This window comes from Helianthus annuus, chromosome 3 (assembly GCF_002127325.2).
Source record: "Helianthus annuus cultivar XRQ/B chromosome 3, HanXRQr2.0-SUNRISE, whole genome shotgun sequence".
Taxonomy (NCBI): domain Eukaryota; kingdom Viridiplantae; phylum Streptophyta; class Magnoliopsida; order Asterales; family Asteraceae; genus Helianthus; species Helianthus annuus.
Window position 1 is genome coordinate 94359607 of NC_035435.2, and position 14894 is coordinate 94374500.

Genomic DNA, 14894 nt, shown 5'->3' on the forward strand with positions numbered 1-14894 from the left:
GTCTTCTTCACCATCTAATTCACCATACCCAATGCAATGAAATTTCTAGATCGTTGGAGGTTAAATGAATCTATGATGATGATATCTTTAGTTCATGCACTACGAATTTCAGTTATATTTATGACAACTTTTTCTAAAACATTAAAATCACTTGTGCATTAATGATTGTTGCTAAGACCATGGGTAATGGTTAATACCTAAGGGCCCACATCACCATCATAATGTATCATGTAATGGTTAAAACTTCTTAATGCCCTTTTATTTATTAGTTTTCTTGTTTTTCCTCATGGCATTATTCATAAAATAATCCTCCCTCTTCATGCCCGTATGCCTATGGCATATCAAAACTTTCACACCCCTATAAAGCACCATTACGTATTACGTATGGCCTTAAGAAAGGAGTAAAAGATATCTAATATTGGGAAAAAAAATTAAACATAACACAACATATAAAAATAAATACAGTGTAAATGATTATGAGTAAAACTCATCCATATCTTACTAACGTAAAAAGATATTAACCAGAGAAATTATGAAAATGTATAAGATAAACTAAAAGAATTCGTACAATGAATAATTTTTTTAAACTGGAAACCAAATCAAATTTTGAAGGAGAACGGCTAAACAGCCTGACCCAATGCCTCCGGCCACCAAAGCGACCTCGTCACCCAAGATTGGCAATAGCTACGGAATCAAGATCTCCGCCGCCTCTCTGCTACGCAAACCTGCCTTGTGTCGAATTTTAGATTCAAACTTCAATTAAAATAACCCATGGATCACCTAGATACCCACCCTATAACCTATGGATTACCTATATAAGATTTTTATATAAAAAATAAGTGTAAATTAGTAAATTACTATTTTACTGGTGTGTTTAATGATTTAATGAACTTAAACCTTTCATGCCAAAAGAAATCTTTTTACATATCAGACTTTCGAGGTTACATTTATAATAGTTTTGATACCTGACACTAAATTTGTTACTTTTGTCTAGTTAAGTCTAAGAGTATTTTTTTTTTATTTTATACATTAGGGGTTGTTTATGTAAATTACAAAGTTTATTCAAGAGCCAATATATGTAATTATTTTAAGTTTTTATATTATTTCGTTATTTTCACGACTATTTTATAATAAAATACATTTTAAATATACAAATTTATTTTTTTATAAATGATTTTTTTAAATTATTTGTTTTTAAACCTTCTTTTTAAACCATCAATCTTTTTTAAAACACAAAACTGCCATTTTGATCCCTGAGTTTTGGTCACTTTTGTCACTTTAGTCCAAAATTCAAACCTTTTGCATCTGGTCCCCTGTGGTCTGAGTTTTATTGCCATTTTGATTCAAAAGTGAAATCGGGTCATATTTCTCAAATTAAATCCTCCTATTTTGTCCTTTACCTCAGAGGCAAAATAGTCATTATATAAAAAATTTATAAAATATATAAAGATGAAACACCCCCTGTCTCTCTCTAAACACCCCTCTGTCTCTTTCTATCACATACACTAACACCATCTCCATCGGTGAGTTAATTCCGGTTGAGTAACGCTCTACTCATCATCGATAGTTTTCCAAGATCTGCCGGAATCTCGCTGGAGATTTTATTATTGTTCAAATCTAGATGCATTAAGCTTTTTAAATTCACAATGGATGCCAGAACCTCGCTGGTTTGGGTAAATATCTTATCTTCAGATCACCACGTATGATAATACTTTCTGATCTTTCTTCTTCCATCTTTTTTCTGACATTTAACAGTCAAATCTTTACATAATAGTTCAATGTAGCTGTAAATGTTACTCTGTTTCTTTTAAAAACAAAATTTGTGAATAACGAATGGCAATATCCTTGAAAATGTAATTGAGGCATTTCATCGAACACCAAATGCGCAACAAAACTAAAATTTTACAGACTTAACAGTCAAATCTTTACATCATTTTCAACATGATTTAAAAAAACCCAAACGAAAAACACATATTTAAACTAAAATCTTACAGACTTATAAAGAATTTTTAGTTGTAATGATCGGATTCACTTTCATTTTCAGTTGGTAGTGGAGGAGAATCTGTCGAGGCAAGTTCCAAATTCAGGAACTGAGAGTCAAAGCTCCAACCAAAGTCAACCGATTCAGGAAACCGATGGCGTGAAGGCTGTCAGAGATCCAACGGATGTTAGTGCTGCCGGTAAAGGTGAGGTGGAGTTAGGTAATGGAGCCGATTTGGTGAAGAAGATGCGTAGGTGGCCTCCTAGGGCTCAGGAGAAATCGCCACCTGTTAAGATGAGCAACGAAGAAGATGAGGATACTGTAGATAATATTATGCTGGTGATGCCGGTAGCAAAGAAGAAGATTAGGTATTGGGTGTGGGTGTGGGTGTGGGGACTAATGAAGAAGATGAACATCTTGTAAAGGTTTTATAAGGTAAAGGCATAATTAATTTAATTATTAATATGTTATAATATAATAAATTAAGATGGACAATTTTGCCCCTAAAGAAAAAGACAAAATAACCAGCTTTTAATAGTCAAATAAGAGGTAATTTGATTTTTGGACTAAAATAGAAATAAAAGTGAAACCACATGGACCCAGATTAAAAGGTTTGAGATTTTGACTAAAATGGCAAAAGTGACCAAACCTCAGGGACCAAAATGGCAGTTTACTCTTTTTAAAATCATTTAATTTTAAACTATGTTAGACCTACAAATGAACACATGATATTCAAAAGCCAAAACATGACTTCTTCATCAAGAAATAAACAGTAGAAAAATCATTCTCCTCCCAAACATGGTGAATCTTAAACACTAATCAGAGCATCTGCTTAAAGACATATAATATATGTTTAAAGCCTTGGAATCGCTGTTGAAGATGTGAGAACTCACATTTTGAGGTTATTACCAAACACTTTTTCATGCTTTTTATACTCTTTACGAATTATGGATATTCATACATGACAGTTTTGCATACTTTTTCTACTCTTTATGAATTGTGGATATTCATACGCGTAATTACTATAAACATATAACTTAAAACACACGACATGGTTTCATACAAACATTTAAAGTTAACATGTTTAACTTTCTATGCAAACTAGATAGTTTGGACACACGAGGGACTGAACTCGTAACAATACAAAGTCATCTAGGATAACTTGTTACCCAATATAGTTAAGTGAAACTAAGGAACTGGAACTGTAACTGTAGTTATACAAATAAAATTGTACATGCTACACACATAGCCACACCAATGTGACCATATTCGTGTCATTATATCTCACACGAAACACCCTCATTAAGCTCCACCACCATCGTGCCATGTACTTATCCTCCACACGAAACCATAAAACAACCCCCCCCCCTTTGCCCATGAATCTCACACAAAGGCACCCCCTTCGTGTCACAAGATCCCACACGAACGACATTGCCTTCGTCCCCTTACCCACTTTCGCCCATCTAGCAGCCCAGTTTTATGAGTTTTATTTTAACCAACTTATGCGTGATATAAATACATGCATTAATCACGAAACCTAAACCCTAATCACAAAAACAATTCGCAAAATAATGTTGTTTCTCTAGTCGACGAACGCAAGGATTAACTCTTTTGATTTCTCAAGCACTCTTGACCTATATCAGTAACGTACCATGATCTCGTCAATAATCCTTGTGCACATCTACATGTTATTAAACTGAGTTTGGTCTATGTGTTAACCGGAAAATATGATTCTTGGTTGTTTCAGGTTGAGTAGTTAACAAGTTTTGATCTAGGAAGATGTTTATTCGTTTATATATATTTCGTACACATGCATGAATACTAGGGTTTCGTTTATAACTTGGTGTTGTTCATTGATTGTTGTGAAATTTGATGTATATGGATTTATTGTTAGTTCATATTGTGTGTGTCTGCCACTATTTAAATATGCTAGATAGAGCGTGTGTTTTATAGTGTATAATTGAGAGTGAGATACGAACACATGACACTTTTGAGAGGACAACACTTTCGAGAGAACGAGTTCTCATCCGCACAAATGAGGACTCATCCATACGAATGAGGACCCATCCGTAGGGATGAGTCATTGACTCCAAACTGTAATGTGCTCCAAAGCTAATGTCTATAATTAGGATGTCATGTGAAGTACATAAGTTTTAGGAACAGCTGGAGAGACCTCAAATTTCTTCTCTCTGGCTTATAAAATGATGTATGCTCTTTTGGTATTAACGGAATCTTCTACAATCTTGTTAATCTAAATGTTATGATGCCAAAATTTCTACCGAACTACCTTTATCTTATCCAAACTTCCATCTAAATAGTTGTTCCGGATCTTAAAATGAAGTAGGTAGTGCTGGTATATTGAATTCTGATTTATATTTATCGACGTCATTTTCACCTACTTTTTTATGTTATTTTCTAATCTGAAAATTACTTGTTTCTGTTTCTTATATCTGCATTACAACATTATGTAGAACCTGAGGCTGTACATCTCTTGATGGAGGCATTCTACTTTATGATTTTAGAAACGGATGATGGTCTTAGCTCAACATCCATCCTCTAAGGTATGTGTGTTTGAGTTTGATTGACTAACCTATCATACATTATACATATTTAGCTTATGAGGTCATGTTTTTTTGTTTGTTTGAGATCATGTGTAGTTTGTTTCTTTTTCTAGACTGATTTTGCACATCAAAACATGTTTACTAGCTCATCGAGGTAGTTTGGCAGCAAACAACCTTTGGTAAAAGATTTTGGCAATTGTTTGTATATGAAAGTGTACATATATTATGAGAGACAGATGGAAAGTACAACACTCAAAAACACCTTATAAGGAACCCTAATTAAGACCCCGAACATGTACGGCGTGACCCGAAATAAAAAAATGGAAACAAGGACCCCCGGAGACACATGGGGGGATCCCCTAAACCTTTCCGTGACACGCGATAGCAAACCATACGTGTATCATCGGATAAGATCGACTGCATAGCTATAACAAGCAACAAGACTACTCTAAGAATAGGGGTCACGGGCCGCGACACGCGGAAGGGATCTCCATTCTTTGCTCAACACGCGGGGCTGGTCCAGTTGGGCTATAAATAACCTGGCTTGGGACAAAAGCTTTTACACCTTTTCACTCAAAATTTGATGAAATACTCTGCTTCTTTCCTTAGTGTTAGGATCTGAGTTTGTATTGATTGTGTTTGTTTAATGAAAAAAGGTAAATCAGAGATGAATTGCAGCGGAAATGAAAGTAAACTTTACAACACAATGAAAGAGAGATACTTTTCGACAAACGTGATTTCATTAGTAAAATAATTGTATGAATTACAAATATTCAACTATGCATGCATGCACTACTAACCTCCCCCTCAGCCTGAGCTCACAGTTAGTTCATACAAGATGAATGGTGAAAAAGCTAATAGAACAATATAGGTGATGTTGTATTTATAGTACAATCCTAACCACTGAGCATCTAGTGCTGACGTTACCTATACAATGACATCTAACATAGTAACAACCTATAAACACAGATATAGAAAAACACTGACACAATAAACAGTTGTTAAGTAAAATACTGATAATCCTATCCGTTGTTGACGCCCAAGCACTGATGTTGTAGATCAATGCTTTCTTCAATGGTTGATCTGTCCTTTGAATCAACAGTGCTTAGTCTTCATCAGGTCTTTGACAATCAGCAGTTGTTAGGCTTTCTCAGTCTTTGTAATCAGCAGTTCTTTGATGAGCAGTTGTTGAGAAGATCAGTACTTAGATTAATCAGCTGATAGAAGCACTGCCATTGGAGGGAACTTAGAACATGCATTTGCTTATTGTGGATCAACTATTGAGAACCAGTTTTGGCTTTCAGTATCGTCTGTTCTTATAGGTTGGATTACATGGGCCAACACTTCGTTTCTTGATAGTGCCCTCCCTAATTTCACGAAGCTTTGCCTCGTTGTAAGTATTTTAACCCCTAATCACTAACTTGATACCATGTCCGATCGATCCTAAACCCAGCAAAGGATGTAAAGATGCTGCCTAAATAAGGCTATACTTTGCTAACTACGTTGGGGTTTTGATCTCGTCATGTATCGATAAAGTTTGAATTGGGTTATTATACTAACACAATTGCATTGTATATTTTATTTGGAACTCAGGAATTTCACAAGGAAATATTATCAGGAAGTTTTTAGTTAAACCCTAAGTTTACAAAGTGAGCCATTCTTTCTTTCTATCAAATTGTTTTACAAAACCCTAAATGTTTTCAGTTATACATACAGTGATTAAGTCTTTGTATTCTTCAATTACTGCCAGTATGTGAGGTTTTGTATACATTACTTGACAACCTTCATTATTAGACGAAAGTTAGCCAATGAGTGCTATGACCACCATCACATTGGAACTGCCACCGTGTGACAAATACTAATTGAGTTTTTGGTAGATATAAACAATGTAATCGCCCTCGATATTGTAAAAATATAACAATGTGCCTTTTTATAAAATGGAATGAACTCGCCAGTATTTTATTTTTGCTGATAAAATGTTTTTCAAACGTGTTTCAGGTAACCCACTGTGAAGGTAATAGAAGCCGCTATGGATCACTGAAGGCTTAAATAAGGTGGCTATGATTACCCGAATAAAAGAAGAAATTTATGTTTTCAGCAATTTGGGTTTATCCCTATTAAAACATTTGAATGGAATATGGGTTTTGGCCTTTTGTTTAATATAAAAAATTTGGTTTTTTTACAAACTCTGAAATTATTTCCTAACTACGATCCTGATTATTTATTTTGCTGCAAATTTAATAAACAACGATACCGTCTTACTAGCTCGCGGCACCCGCTCCCAGGGTAGGGTCGGGGGCTAGGACAAAAGGTGGTATTAGAGCCACTGGTTTAAGCCATTTGGGTATTCTTTTAATACCTAAAACTTAAACGGTTATGAAGGAAATTAATGTAATAATTTTTTGTGTTATTCCATGTAAATAAATCTCAATATCTGTATTATGATTTTATGTTGTTTTGACAAATTTTGAGTTCACAGTATGAGTGACCAAAATACATCCGACACCTATCGACACATGTTTGACTCCGAAATGGATGAAGGACCATCCGGGACTGCATCCGGATACGACGCAGACACCGAAGAAACTATTGTCATTCAAGCAAAATTAGTTGAGGCCTTCCCACCCAAAAAGAGGGGATGGTTTAATAAGGGAAAAAAAGGAAAAGAGAAGGAAAAGGAAAAACCAAGAGGCAAACATAACCTTAGTAGAAGGAACTGCTCGCATACCCATGACAAAACCTTTGTGGGAGGAAATAGATACAAGATTACCTAACCAATACCAGCATTCAACCCCAAGGAAATACCCAGGTTTCTAGTACCAGATCAACTAGAACAGTGGTGGACCAAAGACTGGACTTTCCAAACATGATAAACAAACCAAATCCTGTCTTACCGTATGGAGAACCCATACCTGCCTACAATGAACCCATGCCAGCCATACTCCCTCCTATGAGTCATGAAAACGTAGTTGAACTTCGTCACTATGGCGCAAAACTTATAGACAAAGGAAATAGAATTCGGGCCATAGGGGAAAATCTCGTCAGGAAGTATGACGAGAGGGAGATGTAGTTCTGAGAAACAACGAACCCAATATGCTAGTGTATATATATATATATATATATATATATATATATATATATATATATATATATATATATATATATATATATATAGGGAGGGGCTCATACGAGAACCACCCTTATTGTGAGAACCTTGAGAACCAATGTGAACACAACCTAAAATAGCTAAAAAAACCTAAAAAAAAACTAACCCCCACCCCCCCCCCCAAACTTAAACCCCCCTCCCCCACCCCCCCCCCAAAAAACCTAAACCCCCAAAAACCTAAACCCCCCCACCCCCAAGCTAAAATGCTAAAAACTAAACCCGCAAAAAACCTAAAAAAATCTTAAAAAAATCTAAAAAAATCTAAAAAAATTTTTTAATATTTTTTATGCTCAAATCGCTACTTTTAGTGGCAAAAAAAAAATTAAACAAAAAATTTGGCTTCGAAAAGTATCGATTTTTATATAAAAAATATTAAAAAAAAAAAAATTTTGTGTGACTTTTAGCTATTTTTAGGCATTTTTGGTTATGTTCACATTGGTTTTCGCGGTTCTCACAATAAGAGGTGGTTCTCGCATGATCTTCGAAAAGTCGAGTCTTGCACTTGGAGTGTAGTGTCGTTACGAGTCACGGGTTATAGTCTGGTTTTTCTCAAAAAGATTTTCCCCTTTTTAAAACCAAGTTCACTATAACCAATGGCTCTGATACCAATCTGTCACACCCCCAAATTCCACCTGCGGAGTATCATCCGCTTGAGGGCGTTGTAGGATCGTTTGGCGACCCGAACGAGTCGTTCAGTGGTGTTTTCGTCAAATACAGGTGCGGAAAACAAGTAAATGACGTAGGAATAGCTAGTATATCACTTTAAACTCCTTTTCTATTGATTTGACAATGAGTACAACCTGTTTTCGATCCGGCAGCACTTCGGTACGAAAATCAGGAACCGTTACAAATGAGATCGCTCTAAGGGTATTTATAAATGACTGGAACCGCTTATTGGACAGGCCCAATAAGCGGTCCATATCCAAGTCATAAAAGCGGCCCAACCTGTTGACACAAAAGCGGTCCAACCAGTTGTCACATGAGCGGCCCACTGACCCTATGTACCTATGAGCGATCCAAGAACTATAAACCTATACAATCTCATAATTTCTCGTATTACGTGCCTAGATCTAACGTTCTAAGATAATGACTCGATACAAGACGTAATCAGCAGATGTAGTGCACCAACAGGCGTGACTGCCCAGGATCCAGCCACCAATTATACTGAATAATTGGATTAGTAACCAAAGTAATACTTACTAACCATACGATTAGCAAATATCATGTTCAGAGCTTAAAGTTTTAAGTTCAAATAGTAGTAAGTAGCGGAAGCATAAGTAAAACAGTTTTAAACAAGGTTCATAGTTCATGTTTATTTAACCACCCAACACAGGGGTAGACGAACACTACACATCCCCAAGCAGCAAGCTCCTCCGTCACTGGTTACCTGCAAAGCATGCAGTAAGGTGTCAACAATAATGTTGAGCGAGTTCGCTAGTTGTCCAGTTTTAATTACGAAAAAAACTTGTTTCACCAGTTAATTTATCCGTTTATACATGCCATGGGGAGCTACCCCAAAAGTTAGCGACTAAACTGTTTTTCCAATACCGAACACTAGGTAACCGTTGCGTTTCCGCAGGATGCCCCCATGTCAATGTTCTATCATCATTGACGGATGCCTGAGTACATTAGTTCACGACCGATCCCATACACGGGCACGGTGTGAGGCTGGTAAAACCTAAATAGCGCTATCAACTAATAACCCGTTCGCCTGGCCCCGGCGACTAATCGGTATTATGTAGTAGGGACTTGAGTGATAGAGTTTCGTTTAGTGCCGTTTGTTGCAATCCGTATAAACAGTAATTAACTAAAGGTTCCCAATAACAAGGGAAGAAAAGTAAGTTGTATCCCTCATAAGGGGATAGTGTTGTTTTTAGTTCCGTTTCCCAAACCACCGGGAACGCATGCTTTAAGTTGTGAACTCACCTTGGGTTGCTCGGTAGATTAATTACCCTGTCAATCACGTTGGTCACCACGTCCTAGCATGGTTACCAAATATAGGTCAAGTCGGGGTACAAGTAATCACATATAATCTACACATAACTAACACATAGCATGCATACAAACATACATTGGGTTATTGGGCCGGCCCTACTATTTACACAATCATACGGAATTTCAGCAACACATAGTCCAGTCAACAGGTAGCCCAAACTAAACACATTGTGGCCCAATAACCAAAGTAGGCAGCCCAGTCGAGACAAGGCGGTCTCGACTCGAGAACACACGGTCTCGAGTCGCAACCAGGAGATCTCGTGTTATCATGTTTTGGTCTCGAGTGGTGCCGGTTAGGAGTCGCAACCTCAGAGGTCTCGAGTCCAGTCTCGAGTCGAGATCATGAAGTCTCAAGTCGAGACCTTGCCGGTCTCGAGTCCCTGAAGTCCGTCTCGAGTTGTCATGGGATGGTCTCGAGTCGCAACCAAGGGTCTCGACTCGCAACCCCGGATACGTGCACCAGAATCCTTCTAGAACCTGTCCAATTGTACTATCCAATAGAATTGCATAATCGTGATTTGGTGTACTATCCAATAGAAATTCACAAACATGTTTTGTTGTCTAATTTTCCCAATATTCAGATCAAACATAGCATATTCAAATATTTTTCATGATCTTCAAGTAGTTCATCATGCATATTCAAACAAATCAACTAACATATAATTCTTGGTTCAAAAACGCAACTTCAACACATAACAAGAGATTTATGAACAGAATCATGTGACAAATAAGACAATCATTAAACACCATATTTGCCCTATTTTATCATTATAAATCGGATGGTAACAATCATCAAACATTGATTCATACACACACATGTTCATCCTTCACAACCAAGCATTTATGAGCCAAAATAACTAAGATAGAAGGATCACTATTGCACTTAACATAATCCGAATGGTTCTAATCCTCTTTTCGCCAAACCGTTCACATATAAATCATGAAGGAACATGGTTAATCAAGCAAAACATGTTACTCATATCATCAAACAAGCACCTTTATATAACCATCATATATAACAACAACTTTTAAATATTCAACCAAAAGAGATACTAACCGGCTAGACTCAAAGTGTGAGAATATGATGAATAAGCTTCAAATTAAGATCCGAAGCTAGAACCGAGAGTCCTTGGTTGAATCCGAGAGAGAGAGAAGAGGGTGATGTTTGTTAGGGTTTTAGTGAGGGAGAGGTAGAGAGTGTGAGAGTGAAATGAGGGAGAGTGTAAAGGAGGGTGTGTTGGGTTTTTGGTTATTATAATAGGGTGGTGCACCTTGAGTGGGTTGAGGGCTCCCGAAATGGGCTTCTCGGTTGCATGGCCCAACCGGCCCGCCTGTTACTGTTCACTCGAGACCGGGAGTGGTCTCGAGTCGGGTCCTTGGGGTTTCGGTTCTTAGTAATACACACCTATATATATATATATATATATATATATATATATATATACTACATGTACACACTCACATAGAACAAGGAAATAAAACACAACTTTCATTTAATAATGTATAAACACGCAACGATATTACAAGATAGTGCTCGGGGAAATCCCAGAGTGTCACAACCAAAAATGGCTAAAAATAGCTAAAAATCACACAAAATTTTTTTAATATTTTTTATATAAATATCGATACTTTTCGAAGCCAAAAAAAATTAAAAATTTTTTTTTAACAAAATTTTTTTTTACAAAATTTTTTTTTTTTTGCTACTAAAAGTAGCGATTTGAGCATAAAAAATATTAAAAAAAAATTAGATTTTTTTTAGATTTTTTAGGTTTTTTGGGGATTTAGTTTTTAGCATTTTAGCTTGAGGGGGGGGGTTAGGTTTTTTTTTGGGGGGGGGGTGGGGGTTTAGGTTTTTTTTTTTTTGAGAGGGGGGGTTTAGGTTTTTTTAGGGCTGGGGGTGGGGGTTAGGTTTTTTTAGCTATTTTAGGTTGTGTTCACATTGATTCTCGCGGTTCTCACGGTTCTCACAATAATGGTGGTTCTCGCATGAGCCCCTCCCTATGTATGTATGTATGTATACTCTCCATATAATTTGATAAAAAAAGATATAAAATTCATACTAATAATGTGTGTGTATATATATATATATATATATATATAGTGGAGGGTTCAAATGAGAAGAAATTTTTTGTAAGAATAAAAAAGAACAATCTTCAACCAATAAAAATGTTTCCTTTCACTTCATTTAATTTTTGTATTTAATATGGGTGTAAGGGTATATTGGTAAAATTAAATTGATCATTAATTGTTAGTCTTCGTTTTTAACATCTAACTAAATTAAAATTGTAACTTATTTTCAAAAAAAATATATTTTTTCAAAGAAGAAAAAGAATATTTTAAAGTGTAGGATAAATTATGAGGTGTGTAGGATGAATTACGAGTTGTGTAGGATAAATTTCAGTATGTGTAGGACAAATTTCAAAAACGTTTAGGGTAAATTTTGATGTGTCTAGGCAAAAATTTTAGTGTGGAAGATGATAGTCTTTATTACTGATTAATTAGTTAAAAATAATAATAAATGAGAGGAAAGAAAAACTATTTAATGTTTTACAATTGTACCCTTTATTCTTTTTCTTCTCAATTTAATTTTTTTCTCAAATGAACCTCCCCCTATATATATATATATACATATATATAGGGAGCCGCTAAAATAGAAACCATCCCCAGTTGTAAGAACCATAAGAACCACTCTCAACAAATCAAAATAAAGGGTATTTTGGTCATTTACTTCAAATATCTAATCTCTCTCTCTCCATTAAAAGCCACTTCTTGTCATCTCTCATTTATATCCCCTATCTCTCTCTTCATTTCATATTTTGAAGATAATAATGGATCTCTCTGTTCATCTTTCTCTCATCTCTCCCCAAACCAGACATCAAACTCGCCGGAGAAAACCTAACCGCCGAAGTAAACCATCACCACCACCCTACAACAAAACCTAATCGCCGGAGAAAACCATCACCGCCGCCCCCTTTCTTATCCCATATTCAATGAAGAGAAAGATCCGGATCCGCTGATGTTTTGGATACAATAAAGACCCGGATTCGATGAAGACCCATATTCAATGAAGAGAAAGAGGACGACGACGGTGGCGTTGCAACGGCGGTGGTGGCGTTGCAGCTCCGGCTGAGAAAGAGGACGGCGGCGGTGGGATGCCTTTGAAGGGTGTTTCTCTCTCTGATATGCTCTCTCTCTCATCTCTCTCTCACCGAGGTGAGAGAAAGAGGACGGCGGCGGGGAGGTGTTGGTGGGAGGTGGCGGAAGACGGTGATAGGGGTGGGGTGTTCGGGAGTCGGTGCTGGTGTAGGTGGTTGGTGGGGGTCCAAAGATTCGATCTTGTTTCTGTTATTTTTTGCAATCACACAATTTGTTTTTGAATGAGTTTTGATTTTTGGGACTCATCCATCTTGATGGGTCTGTACAACATGTTTGTTTGATTATGTTTGCTGGGTTTTCTTTTGATTTGGGTATTCTATATGAAATGGGTGTTGGATGTTTATATTAGAGATGCTTGATGGGTCTGCACAACATGTTTGTTTGATTTTGTTTGCTGGGTTTTCCTTTGATTTAGGTATTCTATATGAAATGGGTGTTGGATGTATATATTAGAGATGCTTGATGGGTCTGTGTTCTTGGCAGTGATGATGCAAAAAAAAAAAAAAAAAAAAAAAAAAAAAAAAAAAAACGCATATTTTGATGACGATGGCGCGGCAAGGATGGTGGAGGTAGGTTTTTGAACATGCAACCCCACTTTGCAGCCTCTGATTATCGGGAAAATCTAAGCCAAAACCCGTTTTTTTCGAGATACACATTGTTTTGATGTTGTTGGTTTTTTTATATTTTCCCCCCTAGTCGATGATGATAACAATCCATCTGAGACACCTACCGAGTTTGCGATTATTTGGTGCGTTCGTTTTGTGTAAAAAAGTTTTTGTTGAAAAAAAAAAAGTTAAACCGTAAACTTTTTATCGTAAAACGTAAACTTTTTAACGTAAAACGTAAAAGTTTAACATAAAACATAAAGCATAAAAAGTTTAACGTAAAACGTAAAAACGTATAATGTAAAAAGTTTAACGTAAAACGTAAAACGTATAAAACTCTAACGTAAAAACGTAAAATGTAAAAACATAAAACGTAAAAAGTTTAACGTAAAACATAAAAACGTAAAACATAAAAAGTGTAACGTAAAAACGTAAAATCATAAAATGTAAAAAGGTTAACGTAAAAACGTAAGACGTAAAAAGTTTAACGTAAAAACGTAAAACGTAAAAACGTAAAACGTAAAAACGTAAAACGTAAAAAGTTTAACATAAAACGCCACGTTAAAACGGGACGTAAAAAAGGGGCGTGAATGCGGGGAATATAAACGCCGCGAAAAAACGGGACGTAAAAAACACCGCGTTAAAATGGGACGTAAAAAATGGTGCGTTAAAAAAACGACGCTTTGAAAAAGCCGAGCGTAAAAAATGGTGTGCAAAAACCACCCATAAAAAAACCATGCGTGAAAAAGCCGGGCGTAAAAACGACGTTCAAAAACCGGGGCGCAAAAATACTTGTCTTTGTTAAAAAAATTTGAATTCAAAAATGCTTTTAATAAAAAAATTATTTTTAAAAAACAAAAAGTAATTTAATAAAACAAAAAAGCAACAAAAAATAATAAAGAAAAAAAGAAAAAAAATGTAATTTTACTAAGCTACCCTTTTGAATTAAAATATTAAAAACATAATACGACAAAATGTACTTAATATTAATATTAGTTACTTTTAATCTCATCCATCCATCTTCTTGATTTATTGGTTAGGAACCGGTTCTCACGGTTCTTACAACTGGAGGTGGTTTTCATTTTAGTGGTCCCATATGTGTGTATATACATATATATATATACATATATATATATATATATTTATATATATATATATATTTATATATATATATATATTTATATATATATATATATATATATATATATATATATATATATATAAAATACTTATATAAGGATATAGGAAGGATAGAAATGGTCATTTGCCATTGTACAACCATTTAAAGCCTAATGTACAACCTTTAAAGCATGGTGTAAGGTCCGCATTTCCATAATGTTAGATTACTTACAAAAGAATAATTTTTCGGACATCAAAATACCAACTTTGACACATAATAGGAATTTTTACAAAATTTGGGCATGACCCGT